Source organism: Myxine glutinosa, chromosome 8 (genome assembly GCF_964187855.1).
Source record: "Myxine glutinosa chromosome 8, kmMyxGlut1.1, whole genome shotgun sequence".
Taxonomy (NCBI): Eukaryota; Metazoa; Chordata; class Myxini; order Myxiniformes; family Myxinidae; genus Myxine; species Myxine glutinosa.
In genome coordinates this window covers 134,777,525-134,801,797 of record NC_136268.1, presented here as the reverse complement: position 1 = coordinate 134,801,797, position 24,273 = coordinate 134,777,525, and the positions used below count along the sequence as shown (strand labels likewise).

At 44.5% G+C, this 24,273-nt stretch overlaps 1 protein-coding gene across 1 annotated transcript in view; it reads right to left on the bottom strand.

Moving 5' to 3' along the window:
- The window catches only part of LOC137433197 (uncharacterized), a 726,873-nt gene that overhangs the window by 562,242 nt on the left and 140,358 nt on the right, over positions 1-24,273 (bottom strand). The gene's annotated exons all lie outside the window — the stretch shown is intronic.

The following is a 24,273-nucleotide window of genomic DNA, read 5'->3' as shown; positions in this document are numbered from 1 at the left end:
CTCCACCGCCACCCACTCTATCCTGACAAACTGCATCACTGAAATAAAATCCTGGCTTCAAATCAACTTCCTCAAACTTAACTATGATAAATCTGAAATAATCATCATTGGCCCAAAAACGCTCACCAAATCCACCCATAACTTTGCCCTCAACATCGACGGTTTCCCAGTATCCACCTCCCCTCACATCCGGAATCTTGGCATCATCTTTGACTAAACCCTCTCCTTCGACAAATACACTAAACAGATCACAAAGACAGCCTTCTTTCACCTGAAAAACATCGCCCGTCTCCGTCCATCCCTCTCCTCCACGGCTGCAGAAACCCTCATCCTCGCCTTCATCACCTCCCGTCTGGACTACTGCAACAGCCTCCTCCATGGTTCACCCTCAATAATCACCAATAAACTCCAATACATTCAGAACTCCGCTGCCCGTCTACTCACCCATTCCTGGACCCGTGACCACATCACCCCCGTCCTTTATAAGCTTCACTGGCTCCCCATCCCCCAGAGAATCCAGTACAAAATCCTCCTCTTGACCTACAAAGCCCTCCATAACCTGGCCCCATCCTACCTGACTGACCTCCTCCCCAGACACACTCGCACCCGCAACCTCCGCTCTGCTGGTACCAACCTCCTGATCCCCCCCCCCCCCCCCATCCGGACCAAATTCAGATCCTGGGGGGACAGGGCCTTCTCCATCGCTGCTCCCACCCTCTGGAACTCACTACCTCACACCATCAGAGACTCCTCCTCACTCACCACATTCAAAACATCACTCAAGACCCACCTGTTAAACACTGCATTCAACATTTAACCCACAGCATTTAACTCCTGACTATCTCTTCTCCTTCTCCTTCCTTTTGCTTTGATTATTTACCGATTGATTTTTGTCTTTTTGCACTTGTTTTTTGTACTCTGTCAAAGCGCCTTTGGGCTTCTTGAAAAGCGCTATATAAAATAAATGTATTCTTATTATTATTATAACTATCATGGATAAAAACTTCTTGATTGTAAGTGTCAATCACAATGTGGTTTTATTCAGGTCATTCTGGCTTTTTTATCAATTTTGTGGCAGCCTTTGTTAATGGCTAGGTAAAAAGAGTTTGGGTGAATGCTGTTGTAAACCTTTAAATCATTATGAAAGCAGTGCTTTTACCTCTCAGGAGGGAAGTTCTGCAAGGGAAATGGATGTAGGCGTTGCTTTGAACCAAAAAGACATCCAAAGTAATTCCATTCCTTCATGTACAAGACATTATGCATTCTGCTCACCACTGTGGATTTGATTCCAAGGCTTGCTCAGGTAAATATTTACATAATCCCTTGACTAAGGTGTGGCCAGTCCAGATTGACTTGTGACAAAGTGTGAACATTACAAATGTTTACATCTTGTCATGAGTGGCCCAGAGTTATGCAACTCCACCTTAATAACAGCAAGCTCATAATCTTTATTTCAAAGGCTTCCAAAAGCATTGTCATGATCTAAGCCTCATAAGAATGATCAAAGTTCTGGGAATAAAGCAGATGAGAAAGACCACTGAAAGGCAGACTGCCAGCTGAGATGTTACAAGAAAATTTATTGCATTAAGCGTGTATGTACTGTATATATATATATATATATATATATATATATATATATAAAACACAGTGTGTGTGTGTGTGTGTGTGTGTGTGTGTGTGTGTGTGTGTGTGTGTAATGTTACCGATAGACTCCTAAACGGAGAGGCTCACGTGCTTGATATTTGGCATAGACATGGCTATTGAGCCTGGGAAGAACATGGCCTACCTAAAAATATTTGACGAGATCCATATTTTTACCTCAGCGCATTTCAGCAAATATTATACACGGAATCTGAGCCGGTGGCAGAGCAGCGCGCTGATTCGCTCACAGCGATCACGTGATGTTCCATCCTTGCCACCATAATCTCACAGATACGCGTTCACACGTAATTCAGAGCGAAAAACGATTGCGTTTTTTCACATTTCAGCGAGGAACATTGCCATTCACACCACATAGGTTTTTTTTTCTTTCATCTTTAGATCCATATTTTTAGCCATAACGTAGCAAACGTAGCGTAACATAGCATAGCTAACGTAACGATAGCATAATGTAGCGTAGCGCAGCGATCCTCGCTCAGGATCTTCGTCAGGTTCGCGAGCGAGTTAGCCAAAACGTAAAAGTGAAAATATATCGAATGACCCCTACCTTTCCCCCCTCCGCTTCCCCCTCCACCTTACCCTCTCCCCTTCCCCCCCTCCCTTCCCCCTCCACCCTACCCTCTCCCCTTCCCCCCTCCCCCTCCCCCCCTCTTCTCCCCTCCCCCCCTCTCCGCCGTTCCCCTCCCCTTCCCCCTCCCCCTCCCCTTCCCTTCCCCCTCCACCCTACCCTCTCCCCTTCCCCCCTCCCTTCCCCCTCCACCCTACCCTCTCCCCTTCCCCCCTCCCCCCTGCCCTCCCTCCCCGCCCCATCCCTTTCCCCTCCCTCTCCTCCTCCCCCTCCCCTTCCCCCTCCCCTCCCATCCCCCCCTCCCCTCCCCTTCCCCCCTCTTCTCCCCTCCCCCCTCTCCTCCCCTCCCCCCCATTCCCCTCCCCTTCCCCTTCCCCCTCCCCCTCCCCTCCCCCACCCGGCAATGCCGGGTACTTCTGCTAGTATATATATATATATATTGTTGCGGATATGGCATTTGGCCTCAATATCCGCTTGTAAATACTCCCATATTTCCCCAATACTCCCCAACTATCCCCAATCCCCCATTCCCTAGTCCCATTGCCTGTAAATAACACTCTGTAGAACCGACCTTCCCCTTTTTCCCCCATTAAATGTCGTGCCCAGGTCCACCGCATCTCACGTAGACAACTTTCGGACATCTTGCTAGTTATTCTTAGTCTATGTCAGTTAAGGACTCGTTTCCATTAATTCTGACTCTTCGTTGCACCAGAATGTGATTATATGGCACCAGTAGTGAGTTTAGGACCTTCCCATACCTCCTCCCATCTTCTTCCCCAAACAACAACTACAACAACAACTACAACAACAACTACAACAACTACAACAACGGCGCGCGCGGGGAGTGTGCGTCCTCACTCCGGCTCGGTTAGCCGCCATTACCCATGCGCTCCACGGGGTTACCACGAAGGGGCTGGCTGTCAGCTCCTCGTCAAGGGCGGAGCCTGGTAACCCCCCCGCACCCAATAAGAAGGGCGGACCGATTCCATCTGGGGCGGAGCTAACGAGCCGAGGGCGTGTCACTCCCCGCCGGATATACGCAGCGACTTACCGGATGTGACGTCAGATGCGCCCCGAGCTTGAAGAGGAAAGAACCAGTCGCGACCTCCGAGCGCTGTGACCTCCCCTGCATCTACTGGACCGTACTGTACCCTGTCCTTGAGCCAAGAGTGCACCTTGAGCCATCGACTACCCGCTTTCCTTGCCATCAATCCCCGTGTGAGTCAGTTTTGTCCCGTTTATCTGTCGTCTGTTGGGCCTAATATAAGAGTGTGTCTAAGTGCCTGTCTTTCTATGCTGTCCCTCTTGTAGTTGTAATCTAACCTTCCGCCCTAATATAACCTCCTCCGGAGGTCTTGAGAACTGAACCCTTGGTGTCGTGTCATTTTAATCCAGCCGTTGTGTCCTTTTCCTTCATTGACCTAGCATAGCGCGACTTAGTCAACGTTCGAGCATAATCGGGTAAACGTGCAGGCGCGGTCATACCAAACCGCTCGGTGAACCAACATCCACAACCGCGTCTGTAACAATATATACGTATATATATATATATATATATATATATATATACAGACTTGGCATTTAATATGGAATATTTTTTTTGTGGGGGTGAACTTACTTTTCAAGATGACTTAGAACCAAAAGTTCATTGGAATTGTGTTGAAATTATTCTAGATTTTGTTAATGTGACCTTTAAAAGAAACAAAAACCACATTTGACATTTCGAAGCAAATAAATTGATCCTTGAAAGTGATGTAAACTGATATCGAACTCAATTCACGGACAGTACTGTGTTAAACTTCTGTACGTTTTCCAGAAGTATCTCTTTATTTTGCACATTAGCCAAAAAAAATTTCAACAAAAACAAAAGCTAAATTATGACTGGGATTACGGACAGTAAAATTACAGTTCAGTACTTCGTGTAACCCCCACAAGCATTCAGGAGAGCACCTACACGTCGAGGCATCCTGTTCACGAGATTTGCCAAGGTTTGGACAGGAATCGCTTGCCATGCAGTGACAATAGTCTGCTGCAATTCACGCACAGAGGTAGCCTGCTGGTCCAAGTTGTCGATTTGACGCGTTAATTCTGCCCACAAGTTCTCTATCTGATTCATATCCGGGGACATGGCAGGCCTCTCCATATGCTCTACACCACGGTCAGCAAGAAAGTGTTGGATCGTGCGAGCACGATGAGGCCGTGCATTGTCATCTTGGAAGACAAAGTTTCCTCGAAAGGCTGCACGAGCAAATGGAAGCAATGTTTCTTCCAGAATGACCCTGTACTTGAACTGGTGCAGGTTTCCATTCAGAACAACCAGGTTAGTTTTGCCCCCTGCATGAAAAGCAGCCCAAACGGTCACCCCACCACCTCCAGCTTGGACTCTTGGCACTATACAATCTTCGTTGTGGGCTTCATGCACTTGTCTGCGCACTCGGGCGCGGCCATCTTGACGATAGACCAGAAATCTAGACTCATCAATGAAGGTCACGTGATTCCAGTGCCCTGGCTGCCATTGACGGTGCTCTCTGACCCACTGCAATCCGCGCTGGCTGTGCTGTCTGGTCAGGCGTGGCTTTCTCAGGGGATGCCTGGCACGATAGCCTGCTTGAACCAGTCGTTGGTTGACTAGCCTTCTGGATACAGGCACATTTGTCAGTTGCTGCCACTCAGCCCTCAGCAGATTAGCTGACTTGGTACGGCCATTGCAGACTAACCGGTGCAGCTGGCGATCATCTCTCCTTGTGGTTCTGCATGGATGTCCTGGCCTCGGTATTGGAATAGGGACACCCCTCTGAGCATTTCGTTTCAGGATCTTTGACACCTGACCTTGAGTGATGCCATACTGCCGAGCAATAGCATGCTGTTTCATGCCAGAATTTCGTAAAGCCACCACTCCATGACAAACAGCATTGTCAAGTTGACGGACCATCTCCAGAGGAAGCGGCAATAACTTTTGTAGACGTGCAGCAGTTGTTTTCCACTAATACAGAACGCAACAACCCTTATATACCTGAATGTGAAGCCAATCGTCAAATGTACCTGTCCTTACATTTTGTCACACCACCTGTGATATAATCCTGTTATTGACTTCTTGCTGCGAAAGACAATCAGTGACATGGTTCTTTCAACAAAGACATCACCGAAGGGTAAAAGAAACTCACCAGATTGATATACTGAGTGCAGAAAGTAAACCCAAGTCAAGAAAAAAAAATATTCCATATTAAATGCCAAGTCTGTATATATATATATATATATATATATATATATATATATATATATATATATATATATATATATATACATAAAATTATATATGTATATGTATATATATATATATATATATATATATATATATATATATATATTATATATATATATAATTATATATATATATATATATATATATATATATATATATATATATATATATATATATAATTATATAATTATATATATATATATATATATATATATATATATATATAATTATATAATTATATATATATATATATATATATATATATATATATATATATATATATATATATATATATATATATATATATATATATATATATATATAATTATATAATATATATATATATATATATATATAATATATATATATATATATATATATATATTGTGTGTGTGTGTAATGTTACCGATAGACTCCTAAATGGAGAGGCTCACATGCTTGATATTTGGCATAGACATGGCCATTGAGCCTGGGAAGAACATGGCCTACCTAAAAAATATTTGACGAGATCCATATTTTTACCTCAGCACATTTCAGCGAGGAATATTATACACAGAATCTGAGCCGATGGCAGAGCAGCGCGCTGATTCGCTCACAGCGATCACGTGATGTTCCATCCTTGCCGCCATAATCTCACAGTTATGCGTTATTGTCTAACCCCTCAAATTTATTGTCTAACCTCTCAAATTTGGCTTCCAGCCCCCAGATTTTGTCGTCGAGCCCCCCCTATTTGGCTTCCCAATTCCTCCCCCAGCTTATTGCTCCGAGCATCCATTTTATTTTCCATTTGCTCACCCATCTTGACCATAAGGGCCTCCATTTGCATCATGAATAGGTTCAAATCCACCGGGGCTGTGGGCGTGGCCCTCGTCGCCACGTGCGAGCCGCCACCATTTTGTGCTGCGGCAACCTCATGCGAGGCACCGCCATCTTGTGCGCCTGAACGCCCCTCTACCACATCCTCGTCGCTCTCCTCCTCCAATTCCTCCCTGGGGTCCTGGGTTACCTCCAACTCCTCTTCTTCTACCCCCACCGGCATCCGATCGCCTTGATAATCCATGGCACGATTTAATTTGGATGTTAAATAAGAAATTTCGGCCGCTCGTAATTTTGAGTGTGTTAAGCGCACTTCGGGTCAAATCCCACTCCCGGACACCAATTGTTACGGAATCGGGTGACGGCACTCCCCTTACCGAGGGAGGGGGGGGTTTAATCCCCTCATCTTTTCAAGCTGGCCGTCTCCATTCCTGGACCCACCCCGCTCCTCTGTGGGATAGGATTGGCCAAGGTGATTGGCCAAGGGATTCCCGGACACCTCCGCCAACCCCTCCACAAAGCAGGCTGGATGGCCCCGCTCGAATCCCGGACAAGATGGTATTTTGCCGAGCGGTTTAGCAGTCCGGAATCCGAGCCGTTAGCAATAGACTAAACCCGATTGCGAAGCGGTTCGGCCAAAATCGTGCCACAGGTACTCAATTGAAAGAAATCACGAAAGCGATCGGACGAGAATGAAAACCAAAGAATAAGGAGGAACAGGGATTTATTATTAACTATTTACACAACCAAAGGAACCAAAGAAGAAGGAAAGAAACGAAAGTAATTTACAGAAGAAGACACAGTGCAATGCTTAAGCAGGCTTACTTATACCCAGGGACAAACAAACAGGACAAACTCACGTACACTAATGGGGGTTCTCAGGCAGGAATGGCGGAAGGATGAGAAGGGCAGACGGTGCAAAGAGCAGGCAGCAGGGAGGTCTGGGGATCGCAGCACGACGTCGAGGTCCGCGTGCACGCACTTGTTCTTGTTCAGCCACGAAAAACCCGGTCGTCAGTGCTGGTTGGTATTGCGAGCAGGGCGTGCCGATTCTCATTCGCCGCAGGATGTTCACGCCAAGCAAATGAATGAACGATCCTCTCAACTTGTGCTCCTTGCTCATGCGTCTCTCTCCCTCTCCCTCTCGTAACTTGCTCAAGTGCCTCCCTCCACAGAACTGCAGTGGGGGCTTCACGCAACGGGTTATATCTCCACCCCCGTGGAACCCTCACTAACCTGCCAGATCTTTCTCTCTCCGCCCTCTCAAGCCATGCCCACTGATTCCTGGTTGGTTGGTAAGGGCTGGCTGATTCCACCTTGGATGACGAGGTGGTGCCACGCCCGTGCTCTGCTGGCTTCTCTTCTTCCTCTTCTTCTCCGAGATGGAGCACATGGGCAATGGTGTCTTGGGGCAATCAAACGAGCCCCAGCCAAAGGGCAGCGAACGCTGCCTTACTGGCACTTTTACGAGGCCATAGGGATATTGCAGGGGATCCTATCTTATTTGATTTGATGCAACGGATAAAGGTGGGCGCGATTCGGAAAATTTTAAGTCCGCTTACCGCTTATCCGCTCCGCCAGCCCGTGTAGTCCGATTCGCTTATCCGCTTCAGCGGCCGAAAATCTTAGTCCGCTTACCGGTTATCCGCTTCGATTCGATTTTTTTAAAGCGCTTCGACGTTTTTAAAGCGATTTTTGACGTTTCTAAAGGGAATTTAATGCTTTTTAAGCCTAAATAGCCATTTCTAACTACTACAAAGACAAACAAAGCTTTTAAGATCAAAAATATACATTTTTATTTAAATAAAATTTATTCAAAATTTATTGAAATAAAGTTTTCCACTCGACTCTACTCTACTCTACAGTTAATTTAAATATAATTTTAATGTATGCAAGTTACATTAAAGAAAAATCAATTTGCCCGTCCTTTCTTTGACAAGAGAGTCTACTAGTCAACAGACTAGCAGTCTGTTGACTAGTCCTCGTCTTCCTCCTCCACCTCGTGGGCCTCGTGGGCCGATTTATTCCGAAGTTATTAATATATTCTTACTTTAAGTTGACAAATGAAAATGAGTTTAATTAAAATATAAAATTACCTACCTATAGTAAAGGTCGAGACACTTCTTCTGGCTGAACTTCTCCTTGAAGGTCTCCTCGATGCTGGCCTGCCTCCTGGCGCCGGCCATGTCCTGGAAGGACTTGTGGCGGCCGCGACTGCTGCCGCCGTCGAGGGCCGCCTTGAGGTCGTTGTGCTGGGCATCGTGGTACCTCTGGTAGTGCACCTTCAAGTTTGAACTTGATCCGGGCTGGGCTTTGAGTGTCTTTGAGCACTTGGTGCACGTGGCCTTGCTGTCCACGACCTTGAAGAAGGGGGCGATGTGCCTCCACTTCTGGCTGAGGCTGGAATTGTCTGTGTCCATTGTCACGTTGATCTCAGCCGACTCGATTGAGTCCAGCGACATCCTGCTCTCGCTGCGCGCGAGCTGAGGGGTCAGGGCGCAGATCTCCTGACTGTCCTCCACGTCCCCCATCATGTTGACCGCCGGGTTGTGGATGTTGCTGTGCTGGGACTGCTGGTTTGCGTCGCTCGTGTGCCTGTCCCTGGCACTGCCGCTGGGCTGGAGAGTCAGAAATCTCTCCATCTTGACGTTATTGCCGCTCTAGCGTCCAATAAAATATTGAGTTTTCACTTATTATTCACTTAAATAAATATTCACAATTCTAGAGTAACGGCTCAGGCTAACAGCTGATTTGGCGAATTGCGATGCGCTTTAATTTTTCGGTAGGCTGCTTACGCTTATCCGCTTCGGTTTCCGGGGGTTGTTCCGATTCGCTTATCCGCTTCGAAAACGTTAGTCCGCTGCAGCGGATAAGCGGATAAGCGGACTTTCGAAGCGGACCGCCCACCTTTGCAACGGAGAGTCAATTATTGGACACACGGCCTTACCTGGAACACAGAATAACGATATAACTATAGAGAGGTCCTCTGATTCGCTACGTGTTGTACATGGACTAACTAAGGTGCACTTATTTCAATTAACAGCCAATTAAGGGGAAATGTACACAGGGGTTTATTTATAAGGGAATTTAATACTAAATTTACATGTGAAGGTTCTAAAAACTGCAACAATATATATATATATATATATATATATATATATATATATATATATATATATATATATATATACTGTATATATATATATATATATATATATATATATATATATATATATATATATATATATATATATACATACATATATACATATATACATATATACATACATACATATATATATATATATATATATATATATATATATATACATATATATATATATATATATATATATATATATATATATATATATATATCCTTGTACTTTCACAAACCCTCCTAATGCACTCTGCCTTCTCTTTCGTTCAAAAATTCACTTTGGCTCATCCCCCCAAAGTACCTTTCCCCACTGACTAGCATTCCAACTCTGATGTTATTGGGCATATTTCAGTCTCTTGGCTTTAATTTTATGCAGTAAAAGCTTTTAGACAGCAACTCGCGAATGGAGACCACTTTTGATATGAGACTTCCTGACAATAGATGAGTCCACTTGAGCCACTGAAATCCAGGAATGTATATATATACATATTGGTAGGAAATAGCAGGAAACACACCGGCTATTGCCACATCTGTCCTGACCAAAAGGATGCGTGTGCCACACACAATCCCATCTGTGATCTACACAAGCAGATCTGAAAACGCAGCAGAGACATTCATATTTCTAAAAGGAATAATATTTTCCAGCTTTCTGAAGTCTGGCAAAGCAGATCCTGTTCCCACAAAAATGAAGTTTATATCTGGATTTATTATGCCTTGTTAAATGGACTCTTCTGGTCAGCGAAAATACCTCCTTATGTTGCTGGACCTTGGCCAAAAGGCAAGAAAAGCTTACACGGCTTTCCTTTGGATCCCCCATCCTTTCTTCGTGTCCTCGCCTGCAGGAGGCCTCAGCTGCTGTCCTGAGAGTTATCACACTTGGCACAAGGTGCATCTCAAAAGGATGAGACTGGCATCGATATTGAGCTCATCTTGAGATGTCTCTTTTCATTTCATCCTTCCTTTGACAACTTTATTCTGCCCTCAAACTATATTTTAACTTCAAAGAGAATGTTGCTGAAGTGTTCTTTCAACATCCACTTTGTTCTTGGATTAATGTGTATTCCTCTTCATCCAGACATTGGAGTGAATTTGTTAAGAGGTGGTTTAAGGTTTATGGAGGAGCTCATATGCATTACATTTTGGACAAGGTTCTTTGGTGAGAGCAGTGTATTGTATTTACATAAATTGAAAGGACATAGACAATTCAGTAAACAACACTGTATAGTCAGGTTCACTATGTTAACAAATATAATTTCGTTCAAAATTTTGGGATTAGCAAACCTGTACATTTTTGGAATCTTCAGAGCATGGAGAATCCGAAAATCAATGTTGGCATTTCACAGACACCTGCATGGCCGCCATTTTGGATTTTCAAAATGGCCGCCATAAAATACATATTTTGCGCGATCTCGGCTTCTAGTCAACCTAGAGACTTAATTAAATATGCTAATCCTATGTTTTCTGGGTCAAGGAATCCAATAAAGGCCTCAAAATAGTGCTCAGGATTATAGAAAAGCAACAAACAAAGGTAATTGAAAACCATTGTCTTTATATTTGTGATATAACTGTATTAATAATACATGATATTGCAAGTCCTTTGAAGTTATAGGTTGTTATAGGAAGTTATAGGTAGTATCAGATTGAACTATAAGTCCTATACACAGGATCTACGAGGTCTATACCGTTCAGGAATATGCTTTTACAGATCTTCATCACTGTCCTGAGTGTCATTTTCGCAAAGGTGTCTACGCAAATGTAAACATTAATTTTTGGATTCCTCATGCTCTGAATATTCCAAAAATGTATCGTTTTGCTAATCTCCAAAATTTTTGAACGAAAAAACATAGTGAACCTGACTACTGGCACAGCATCATGATATAAAAGTGTTGAGCTGGGGATGCAAAATATGCCAACATTTTTGTGTATTTTCACTGTTTATCTTTTCATTTCACAAACGTTCATGTTTTTTTTTTTTACTAAGAGCAAGTACACATTGTCTGATTATGTTTGATAAAGCAGTGTAAACACAAGGGCTGATGGGATTAACTGGAGGTACGTACACACCTCTAAGCTGTCTAGCCTGGGATTGAATCCCAACACAGCTATAAACTGTCATCCTGGTGTTTCACAGGCAGGGAGATTTATCAATGTGTGTCAACCCTCACATGGACGTTAAGCCGGGTGTCCCATCTGCCAGCCTCAGTTGGTGGACGTTAAAGATCCAATGGTGTCCTTCACGAAGAGTAGACGAGCTATCGCCGGTATCATAAATACATTCCAAATTCTGCCCCAACTACTTAGTCAAATGTCAGGCCAGCCTGTTCGTGAAAGACTTGGGCCAAGCTTCCCCCAGCCAACCCCACAAGTGGGAATAATAGTGACCGTTAAATGAGAAGAAAAAGTTTAAACACGACACCATTCTGAGACAAGCAATGCAGTCTTGTCCTTCCTTTGAGTCGTGGCATGGATAACCAGTTTTGCTCTTCCAAAAAAATAAGGTTCTTGGAAGGCATGAGAAAGTGAAAAAGATTTCCAGGGACTCTCAAATCAATCTTTTAAATACGTGATCACCTATAATTGTGGAATTATTGTCCAAGTGGTGAAAGCAAGCCTTGAGGAAATGTCTTCTCTTATTTTCAGATGACTGCTGGGAGTATATCATTCCTCGGGAGTGCAGCTGTACTGCTGATGCAGTGCCCCATATTTGAGTTATGGCAGGAATTTTTGGAATCTGTTCAGGATATTCGAGATACATTGCCCACTCTTCATTGAAACACACTGTGGGATTATTAATGTCCACCACCTAATGCCGGCAGATGGGTTCGGTCATCCAGATTTACATTCAGCGGAGAGATGGCACGCTTCGGTGATGCAATGCAATGTCTTCAAAGGTTATCCGAAATCGAACCTGGGAATCGAACCAAGGCTAGAAAGCTTAAAGGTAAATGTGCTACCTCTGCACCGTCCTATATGTACCTACGAGTTGTCAAGGATAAAACTAAGAGAAACCCCAACTATAAATTGTGATGCTGGTGCTCTTGTGGGCAGGTGCTGATACATCAGTAAGTGTGTTGTTAATGATGCGATGTCAGCTGTCCTCTCTGCTATAATTAACTGGTGGATGTTTAAAGATCCCTCAGTATTTTTACAAGAGGCCATTGTGTGCTGGCGCCCTAGTTAAATTCCAAATTCCTGAATGGTGCAATAAAGTTTAACATACAAGAACAGGGTGTTTCAAAAAGATTGATACTACTTTGCCTTCCTGCCATTTATTTGTTTTTTGACCTAAACCGTTGTCCTTTTGAGGGTTTGGTGGTGTTATCGTGGTATTTGTTCCCTGGGATTTATAGCTCCGTAGCTCAACTATGCCATTGACAGTGGAACAGAAGACAAAAGTGGTGGCTCTGTGGTATGAGACTAAATCATATGTAGACACCCGCAGGAGGTTCTGCCGGTAATACGACCTCAGAACACGTGATGGACCCACAAGTTGTGCCATTCAACGTATTGTGAAACATTTTGAGCACAAGGGTAGAGTGCACAACCACAGCAAGGGCAACTGTGGCAGGCCAGCATCAGTAACCAAGAGCCAAGCCAATATCGATGCCATGTGGGATTCTCCAGCGCACAGTCCCAAGAAGTCCCACCGCTGGCACTCCCAGGAGCTGGGCATCAAACCAACATCAGTCTGGCGTATCCTCACGAAGGAACTGAAGATTTTCCCGTACATCATCTCTATTAGGAATAAACTGAGTCAAGATGACATGAGAAGGAGACTTGATATGTGCAATTGGCTCAGTGACAGGATGGAGCGGTACCCAAACTGGATCAACCTGATGTGGTTCGGTGATGAAGCCCATTTCCACTTGAACGGTGCCATCAACAACCACAATAACATTTTCTGGGGCAGAACCACCAGAGACCTACAGGAAAGTTGGACAGAACTTTGGAGTCAGGATCAATTCCTGTCTGAACCGCGGATGGGCACACATTGAGAACGTCAATTACAAGGATTTTGCGTATATACCAATTTCAGTCCTTGGCCTCTCACTAATTCTAGCAGAGACTAACTGTAATATCAATCAGTGATAGAAAATACCATGTCATAAGCTTTCAAGAAATGTTTGGTTCACGTTTCTGAGGTTTCTGTTTCTTTGTAAATAAACGTTTAAAGTTGTATCAATCTTTTTGAAACACCCTGTATGTATAATAAGTAACAAGATATGTCTCCTAATTACCCTGAATTAGCGAAGCGAAAAGCAGAAATAAGCGATCGGTTGCGTGCGTACATGTCTGCATTTTTAAAATTCATGTTCTAAGCAAGCGTTGGTCCGAATCACATGAAATTTTTCACCATCGAAGCGCCTCCCCCTGTGGAATAATTAGTGATAATTATGACGTTATAGGTCACGTGGTACGGACGCCATATTGGAAAAACCGGAAAATGTTGCACCGCTATATCTTAGAAACCGCTCCATGGAAAAAAATTGAAACGTGTGTTACATATTTATGTGAATGTATGTGAATTACTATTCCGGGCTTTGCTTATCAATGTGTAGTCGATTAAAGGTTGTTGTGATTAAAGGGTCAGGAGCCCTTCTGAGAAAAAGGAGACCGGAAATGGAAGAAGAAAAGACACGAGGTCCTGGAGACGCGACAATTCTTTTTCTTCCTCGCCAAGCTCGGACGCGAGCGGTATCGATTGAGCAACGTAAGAGAATCGGCGTTTCAAAGCCCGTCTAGCGAGAGGAGTTACCGGGATGTGTAACTACCCTTTGACACGTCAAGTCACTGTGGGTTCATGCACGGAACCAAGCAGCTGGCACAGTTCGCCTCGCCGTCTATAAGGCCGCATACGGGTCGCACCTTGGGCCGCGCGCGCTGGGCAAGCCGCGTGTTGCTTTGCCTGCTTTACATTACCCGCTTTGCTTGGCCAGGAGGTGCGCGCTGCAGCCGTTGTTCCCGGTACGGGACGTGCCCGGTGAAAGCACGTCAGGAAGGGTCCGTTCAACCGCCCACGTGCGGAGATCGAACTACAGGAGTATGGAGACATTGTGAGAGACATTGACCACGGAGGGAGTCGGGAGTGGGGCTCACGTGAGGAATGTATAAGATGGCCATCTTAGAGTTAATGTAGATGAGTTTACATCTTTGTACTATTGATTGCTGATTGTTGATGGTTGATTGCTCGGGGAATATATCCTTGATTATTCCGGATCCTTGGTGTGGGGTTTTTTCTTGGTTGGAATTCATATTGATTGCGTTACGAAAGCGCATACATAATAAATCTTTCTGGCGGAGTTCCTCTCACGGTCCGGGGGTCACCGAGACCAGGTAGTCACCGGGACGACCACGTAACAGAATTGGGGGCTCGTCCAAATTACGATTTGCGGATTCGCAATTGGGTCTACGTCCGGGATTTAAAATTGTATAACATAATAAAATAATAGTTTTTATTAATTAAAATTTAGTAATTAATTATTAATTGGTAAATTTTTGAGAAATTGTGGTAAAGTCTTGGGGGAAGGTTAACAGGTGTTAACGATAGTCACCATGGCGTTTGTTGCACAGAACTTTGCGGTAACACCTAGTGAGGCACAGTTCCGAGCGTTACTAAAAGCAGACCTCTTGAAATTGGCCAAACATTTTAACTTGGAGGTCCGAACTAATTTGAGGAAGGCAGAGTTGCAGACCACGGTGATACAGTCTATGGTGGGATTAGGAACATGGGACGAGTTAGCCTGGCAGTGGCTACCCGAAGAACCAGCAGACGTTGAGCTCCGGAAACTGGAGTTGCAATTACGGAGCCAGGAACGGATTAAAGAAGAAGAAAGGAAAGCAGAAAAGGAAAGAGCAGAAGAAGAAAGGAAAGCAGAAAAGGAAAGAGCAGAAGAAGAAAGGAAAGCAGAAGAGAGGAGAGAAGAGAAACAAGCAGAGGAAAGGAGAGTGGAACGAGAACTCCAGGAAAGGTTAGCAGAAGAAGAAAGGAAAGCAGAAAAGGAAAGAGCAGAAGAAGAAAGGAAAGCAGAAGAGAGGAGAGAAGAGAAACAAGCAGAGGAAAGGAGAGTGGAACGAGAACTCCAGGAAAGGTTAGAAGGGAGAAAAGCAGAGGAGAGGAGAGCTGCAAGGGACCTCGAAGCAGAGGAGAGAAAAGCGGAAAGGGAATTAAAGGAACGTGACATGGAGCTTCAGCAAGAAATTAAATTCAAGGAGCTGGAGTTAATGAGAGAACGGGGAGAGGTACCACCCTTGCTGACGGGGTCGACACCTAGCCAGAACACCTGGGATGTGGGCAGACATGTGAGGCTGGTTCCACCCTTCAGTGAAAAGGAAGTCGCTAAATTTTTTCCACACTTTGAGAAAGTGGCTCGACAGTTAAACTGGCCGGAGGAGGCCTGGACCATACTAGTGCAAAGTGTGCTGGTGGGAAAAGCTCAAGAGATTTATTCGGCGCTACCAATGGACCAATGTGCAGATTATGAGGTATTGAAGAAGCACATCCTCAAAGCCTATGAGTTGGTTCCGGAAGCTTACCGGCAAAAATTCAGGAATGCCAGGAAGAGGGAGAGTGAGACCCATGTGGAGTTTGCCAGAGTGAAAGAAAACATGTTTGATCGGTGGTGTGAGTCAAAAGGAGTCGGGAAAGACTTCGAAACATTGCGTGACTTGATCCTGGTGGAGGAATTTCAACAGTGTGTCCACGAGGACATCAAAGTGTACCTACAGGAAAAAAAAGAAAGTACCGAAGTTGTGCGACACCGCCACCCTGGCAGATGATTATGCCTTAACACACCGGATGGGGGTCCACGAACCTAACTCCTCGCCTAGATCTCCGCAGGGGAGGTGGGGAACAGCAGGTGCGGAGAACGACAATACATGGCGGCGGCCTCGAGAGGATTATGGGGACAACGCGGATACCCCACCTGTTCGAAATCAGAGGGCTGCGGGCCCAAGACAAACTTATTTTTCGGGGGGCCCGAGGCAGACCACGAGTTTTTCCTCCGGGCCTACTTGCGCTTTTTGCAAGAAACCTGGACACGTGATGTCCTGTTGTTACCTCATGAAAAGGGAAGACCCAGAGCGGAGTCCGACTAGTACCACTCCGAATGCGATGGCAAACGTAAGAAATCGCCCACAGAAGAGTTACCAACCATTTATTTATGAGGGGTTGGTCTCACTCAAGGGAGACTTGACTAACCCAAGACCGGTTAGGGTTTTGAGGGACACAGGAGCCCATCAATCCTTAATGCTTGAAGGCATTTTGCCATTGTCAAAGAGTACCGCAACTGGTGATAGTGTTCGGTTACAAGGGATCGGTGGCTGTGTTAGTGCCCCACTTCATGTCATCCATTTGGAATCCGATTTGGTGTCAGGACCGGTCACCGTCGGTTTACAAGCCACGCTTCCTGTAGAGGGAGTATCTGTGATTATCGGGAATGATTTGGCCGGGGGGCAAATTTATGGTAACCCGAGGGTTGGTAAAGAGCACAGCAGGGAAAATAACACCCCACCAGCTCGGGATGGCGACAAAAGTTCCAAGTTATTTGTAGGGGGACTGAACTTCAACACAGAGGAAGAAGTTCTGACCTCTGTCTTCAACAGATATGGGCCGCTGGTGGAAGTGCGGGTGGTAAAAGACAGGGAAACGCAACGGTCAAGAGGGTTCGGCTTTGTCACGTTTGCAAGCACAAGAGACGCCAGGGAGGCAGAGAAGATTTGGAATGGTAAGGATTTGGAGGGTCGGACCATAACAGTAGGGAAGGCCTTTCGTAGGCATCGAGAGGTCTACAGAAGAGGACAACTTGGCAGTAGTTTTGGGGTTGGCAGCAGCCGATATTACTATGGAGGCTCCCAGAGTTACGGCACCTCCCGAAAGAATGAATGTCAGAGCACTGGCCGAGAAAGAGACCGCCAGTCAGGTAACGGCTGGGACAAGGTGTCCCACCGTAATGGTTAGGAGTCTGGAGAAGTTGAAGCACTATATACGGGGGAGCCGCCGAGCCGGGGCTCCTACACGGACTAACCGTGAATGCCACGTTCTTAAAGGCGTCCAGGTAGTGAACTTTCCTGCACGGACTAACCGTGAACTCCACGTTCTTAAAGGCATCCATGTAATGAACTTTCCTCCCCGGACTAACCGTGAACTCCACATTCCTTAAGGCGTCCATGTAGGGAATATTCCGCTGGGCCTCCCGAAAAAGTGCTATAGAGAGGTTTAAATTTGGGGGCTTTGGTCACCACCTCTTAACCGTCATTCAAGAGAAACTAGAAGTGGTTGACGCTTGGTCCAGAGGGAATTAATCTAGGGGATCGTGTGAAATTGTGTTGCTTTATTTTTAAGTGATGGCTGTGCCCGGGGGGAACTGATGAGTTGGGGGGGGGGGGGGTTAGTTATCTGGTTTGTTTATCCAAGTTGGCCGGCAAAGAAAGTTTTCGCTGGGTTCAAACTTTCTTTCTTGAAGGGGGGGAGTGTTACATATTTATGTGAATGTATGTGAATTACTATTCCGGGCTTTGCTTATCAATGTGTAGTCGATTAAAGGTTGTTGTGATTAAAGGGTCAGGAGCCCTTCTGAGAAAAAGGAGACCGGAAACGGAAGAAGAAAAGACACGAGGTCCTGGAGATGCGACGATTCTTTTTCTTCCTCGCCAAGCTCGGACGCGAGCGGTATCGATTGAGCAACGTAAGAGAATCGGCGTTTCAAAGCCCGTCTGGCGAGAGGAGTTACCGGGACGTGTAACTACCCTTTGACACGTCAAGTCACTGTGGGTTCGTGCACGGAACCAAGCAGCTGGCACAGTTCGCCTCGCCGTCTACAAGGCCGCGTACGGGTCGCACCTTGGGCCGCGCGCGCTGGGCAAGCCACGTGTTGCTTTGCCTGCTTTACATTACCCGCTTTGCTTGGCCAGGAGGTGCTTGCTGCAGCCGTTGTTCCCGGTACGGGACGTGCCCGGTGAAAGCACGTCAGGAAGGGTCCGTTCAACCGCCCACGTGCGGAGATCGAACTACAGGAGTACGGAGACATTGTGAGAGACATTGACCACGGAGGGAGTCGGGAGTGGGGCTCACGTGAGGAATGTATAAGATGGCCATCTTAGAGTTAATGTAGATGAGTTTACACCTTTGTACTATTGATTGCTGATTGTTGATGGTTGATTGCTCGGGGAATTTATCCTTGATTATTCCGGATCCTTGGTGTGGGGTTTTTTCTTGGTTGGAATTCATATTGATTGCGTTACGAAAGCGCATACATAATAAATCTTTCTGGCGGAGTTCCTCTCACGGTCCGGGGGTCACCGAGACCAGGTAGTCACCGGGAGGACCACGTAACACGTGGCTCATTGTAAAGAACTCTGCATGTGGAATAAGTTCTGTTAATGATGACGTCATTGGTGCCGTAATTATGACGTCATCATTCGACAGGGAGAACGCTTAGTCTGATCAGATTGAAATTTATTGAGCATGGTCGACACAACAATTATATTAGAGAATATAAATTTATGATGTCATCGGTCACGTAGTCTGGCAGCCCTTTTGGATCAAAGTTTAAAATAAAAAAAACATTTAAAAAAACGGAAGAGTTGGCTCGCACCAAGTTAACTGCACCAGGTAAGTATTCTATGAATAACATATAGTTATTTAACTAGATTCAGTGGTGTCATGGATCAAACATCCGCTCTGAGTCTGGGAGTTTGGAAATTTGAGCTCAGGCCGAGTCATACCATATATTTAAAAAGGGTCCATGCTGCTTCCTTGCTGGATGCTCAGACTTAAAAAATATATATAATGGACAAACAACCATAGGTTGGTAACCATTGCATAGGCTTTGATGGGCCTAATGGCCTGCCTCCTCCTGGATTCAAGTTTCTTGTAAGGGAGCATTATTATTAGTTGTATTTAAATGCACATTTTTGTGTAAACATTTGAAAGCCTCACATAGATATCCAAAGATTACGCCAACTAAAAATTATAAGCACAGGCTGTGTTTGGGTTAATTCTGAGACTCCTGATGGAATATCTCGTTCTTGACACAAATAAAGAGATTAATGGCACAAATAAAATATCATCAAATTATTTCTCAGAATGTTAAATTTCAAAATTACACAAATTATTTTGATTACCTAAACCTGGATGATCCATGAGAACCTGTAACAACTTCACAAACTATGTCTGACTTTGAATGCCAGGTGAGGCAATGCACAATCTTCATGAGAAATATTGTCTGCTCAAGACATACCTACCCAGACACTAGTTGGCCTGACTTTATGAATGAATGAATGAATGAATGAATGATTGAATGAATGAATGCTCGTTTTAAGGCCATTTTCCCCACTGGAGCGGGGGTTAGCCTTGCGGGTCCCATGACAATCATGGTTCCCTGTTTGAGGCAATGTTTCTATGGCCGGATGCCCTTCCTGGCGCCAGCCCTTAGTCGCCTCTTGCGATGCGCAGGGATACAGTGTACCTATTCTAAACCGGGGTACACACCAGGATCATTCATCCCAGCAAGCTGGTACTCAAATTTGCCGAACTCGGAAGGATGAACAGGCTGAGTCAACCCCCCCGGTGTTAATTTAGCAATCGACCGGGATTCGGACCCAGGATCCAAGGATCCCAAGCCGGCACCCTAACCGCTAAGCCAACATTAGGCCTATCTTAAATAAAATTTGTCTCAAGGTCGACAACCTACTGAAAAACTATTTTTGTACATTTGCCAAAAACTTAGTTGGCCCAAAGTTGGACGAATGTTGGTTCATGAATGGTATGAATTAACCAAGAAACATTCTTCCTCAAATTATCATACATTGACCTACTCAGCTTCTTTGTGCAAGGTTTATAAAGGTGCTCAATGCTATTAACCTAATAGCCTTTCATCATGTTTTAAGAAGGTAAACAATAATTAAATGCAGGATGACAAAATGAATTTGTCAATAGGAACATGTTTGTGCAAATTCAACAAGCTTCTCAATAACACCATTTGTAAGTCAAAACTGACCTTTAACCTCAGCTTTCACAAATCCCATTAGTTGGTGGGCCTTAAAATCGCACAGTGTCTCTTTCAATGAAGAGTAGGCGAGTGATCACCGACCACCTGAACAGTTTACAAAGCCAACTATCGGGGTCACTTCTTCGTGGTGGTTGTACCCTCTCCACCCACCCCCCCACCCCCCGCTCCCCCACCGCTACCCACAAAATCTTTCTCATTCTTCCCTGCTGTCCGGATTCATTGCGGCAGGGCGCCAGGGTGGTCACCATCAGCCCATGGTACCAGCCCTTTCCCTTCTGTCTCTTCCTTTTCTTCTTCTTCTTCTTTTTATTCTTCTTAGCCCCGTCTCCCTCTTCTTCCTCTTCTTACTGTTCTTCCTCCGCTTCCTCCTCTTCCTCTTCTTCTTCTTCTTCTTCTTCCTCTCTCTCTCTCTCTCTCTCTCTCTCTCTCTCTCTCTCTCCCTTTGCAGTGGCTCTGGCTTTGTGAAGGCGGGCGTGCAACATTCTGAACGTGAGGGATCTCTGGGTTGCTCCTGTGAGATATTCGTGCCGCGAGCTTGTTTGATAGAACTGTCCGGGGCTATAGAACAACAACAACAACAACAACAACAGTTTACAAATTATTGCCAAAACTACTGTGGAAAGTGCTCCAGCTGCACAACCACAAAATGATGCAAACCAGCAAGCATGTGCTGCATATGACAGAAACATGAGCCATTACAACCGAGCATGTTCACCCCGTACTAAACATGCTTCAGATGTGTTGATATTTAAATGTCCCAGAACTTTATAGCCAACAATTGCAGAGTGTGTGTGTCTATCTATATCTTTGTAAAGTGTATGCCCCATATAAAAACCACCTTTAGAGGCCATTTTTCCCTGCAAGCGGGGGTTGGCCTTTTTCGGGGACCGTGGTTGTTGTTGTTTTTTGGTTCACTTTTTGAAGCAATGTTTTACGGCCGGATGCCCTTCCTGCTGCCAACCCTTTTTGTCGCCTTTTTACGACAAACAGGGAATTACCAGTGAACTGGTACTCAATTTGCCGACCTCGGAAGGATGACAGGCTGAGTCAACCCCCCTGGCATTAATTCAGCGATCGACCGGGATTCGAACCCAGGATCCTAGGTATCCTAAGCTGGCACCCTAGCCGCTAGCCCAACACCAGGCTTGTATGCCCCATATGATGTGATAAAAAAAAAAAATGCTGTGAATTGTAACAACTCCAGTTAAAAGCATTTAAAGAGAATCTTCTTCTTCCTCTTCTCTTTTGTGTGTCGAAAGAACAGCTTAACCTCCAGGATAGGTTATTTTAGTTCAGCAATGACAATCATATTATTGCTTCTGAGTGACCTGAGATTTCCCACTTCATTCCAAAACTTTTGCTAGTGGACAAATGGCCAAAATTTGTGCAAGTTTTGCCAAAGCTGGTTTATGAGATAATGGGACGAAGACAAGATGTGTGCTTAGCTCCTGGCATGTACGTAACAGCTGTCATCCATTGTATGGCCAGCTGGGAAAGCAGCAAGGAAAATATATGTATAACATAACTATCACCTGAAAGGCTTTCGAAGAGGCAGCCATCTTTTCTTTCATCTCAATGTGCTTGAATTGAAGCCTATATTTTTGCTTTAAAACAGTAATGCAGTGCGTGTAATATAAACATTCAGGTATCACATTATTTGACAGACAACATCGAAGACATTTACTTAAGAAGGGGGAGATGGGCTAAATTGGGAAAATTTAAATTGAGGCAAGCAAGAGAAGGGAGGATGATTGGAGAGAGAAATAAAGATTAGAGGAGAGTGTTGCAAAAGTGAGGAAAGGAGGGAATGATTCTTGAGAGAAGAAAGGGGAAAAGAGTAAGGAAAAGAAGAGGTATTAATGGAGAATTAGAGCGTGGAAGTAGTGGTCGGGAAAGGGAAGGTGGTCAAAATTTTGCCATATTGGGCCTCATCGTAAAAAAGATCAACTTCTTTTTGATCCGGAGCAAAGACAGAACGAAATACAAAACGAGAATGGCACTCGGTAGAGCACATACCTCCACCAGGCTGAACAATTTCCGTTTTCTATCCTTCTGATAGGCCGGATCTGCGTCCAGACCTAAACCAAAATCGAATCGGCTTGTTCCTGTCATCTACCCCACCGCAACTCATCCACTAGTTCAGTTGTCATAATCCGTCCATGTTTTGAAATATCGTGCTATACTGCATGTCATTTTTTGCCCGCATCTCAATGGTGAACAATTATTTAAAAATTAAAAAATTCTCAGATCCGCATTCAGATCTTCACCAACATCGAATACATTTTTCCTTGTCACACACCCAAGCTGTCCACCAAGTTTGGTCCAGATCCGTCCACAACTTTTTGAGATATCCTGTTCACAACACACACGAACAAACTAGAACGCCACTCAGTAGAGCGCATACTCCCGCCGTGGGTCAAGTTGGAATAGTACGATTTCACAAAAGTTTGAGGGAGTAGTTCAGTGACAACACAAGACAAGACAACACAAGACAGACACTGCACAGATATATATTTAGAATATATAGAAGATAATGTTTAAAAAAAAACAAGGCAATTTCACTTACATTTTCGGATTCAGCGTTCAATTCTATATAACTGAGTGTATGTTAAGGCATGTGTGACTTCAAATAAAATTGTAAGCCAAGAAAACGTTCGTTTCATTCCTTAGGGATACAACATGTAAAACTGGCCCAAACGTCAAAACAAAACTCGCTCATTTTAAGTCGTACAAGTTAATGCGACCACTCATTCTTCTGGGAAGAATCCCGTGCACATGCTTGTCACACTTATAACTCACCTAAGTCTTTATAAGTTCATCAAATACTGACACCGCGATTGACATTCGCTGAGGTAAATGTTGATATCTCTTCTGAGGTTAAAAACAAACAAACAAAAAAAAACAGTTTAAAAGCATTATACGTATCAAACGATACATTTTATGAAACGGGGAAACCGAATGCACTCTTTGGTTGTTTTAAAATGACAGAATATGTCTTTATTAGAAAAAAAAGAAAAAAAGAGAGAACCTTGAAGACGACGCTGCTAACAAAATACACCGCTCTAATGCATAACCACGAGATTAAACTACATTTACAACAAATATGAAAACGATTTTCATATCACAATGTTAAATATAGAATATATAGAAGATAATGTTTTAAAAAATGAGCCCTACCTTCCAATGGTACCCAATCCTTCAAAAAATTCCTGGATCCGGAATAATATCCTGAGCTTCACCAAAAACTAGTTAATCAATTCTTCCTTATCCCAAGGGCAATCATCCCACCAACTTTCATCCAAATCCGTTCAGAACTTTTCCAGATATCTTATTCACAAACAGACGAACACACACACGCACACACACACACACACACACACACACACGGACACGATCGAATGCATTACTCCCTGGCGGGAGTAACAAAGACAGGGGTGAAAACATAACCCCCACCAACCTTAGGTGGCGGAGGTAATAAAATAAGTTTAAAAAAGGATTAAATCTATAAGTTTTTCATATACTATTAGACCATAAGGCGGAATTGTTATTCGCACCTGACTCCAAGCTGTTATAGTCCGTGGGCTGAGTGGGGTTTACATGCACCGCCCCCACAACTTAACTTCCCGGGTATGTCCATGTACCCCCCACCCTAGGGGTTAGGAAAAACCATGTTAACAGAAAAAAAACTCATTCCCAAGGTACCTCCCACGCATATTTTGATGTTACCCCCCCCGTGTCAGTGATTTCCGAAAATTAGGGGTAGGCGAAATTCAAATGGCCATAACTTTTTACCTCGTCA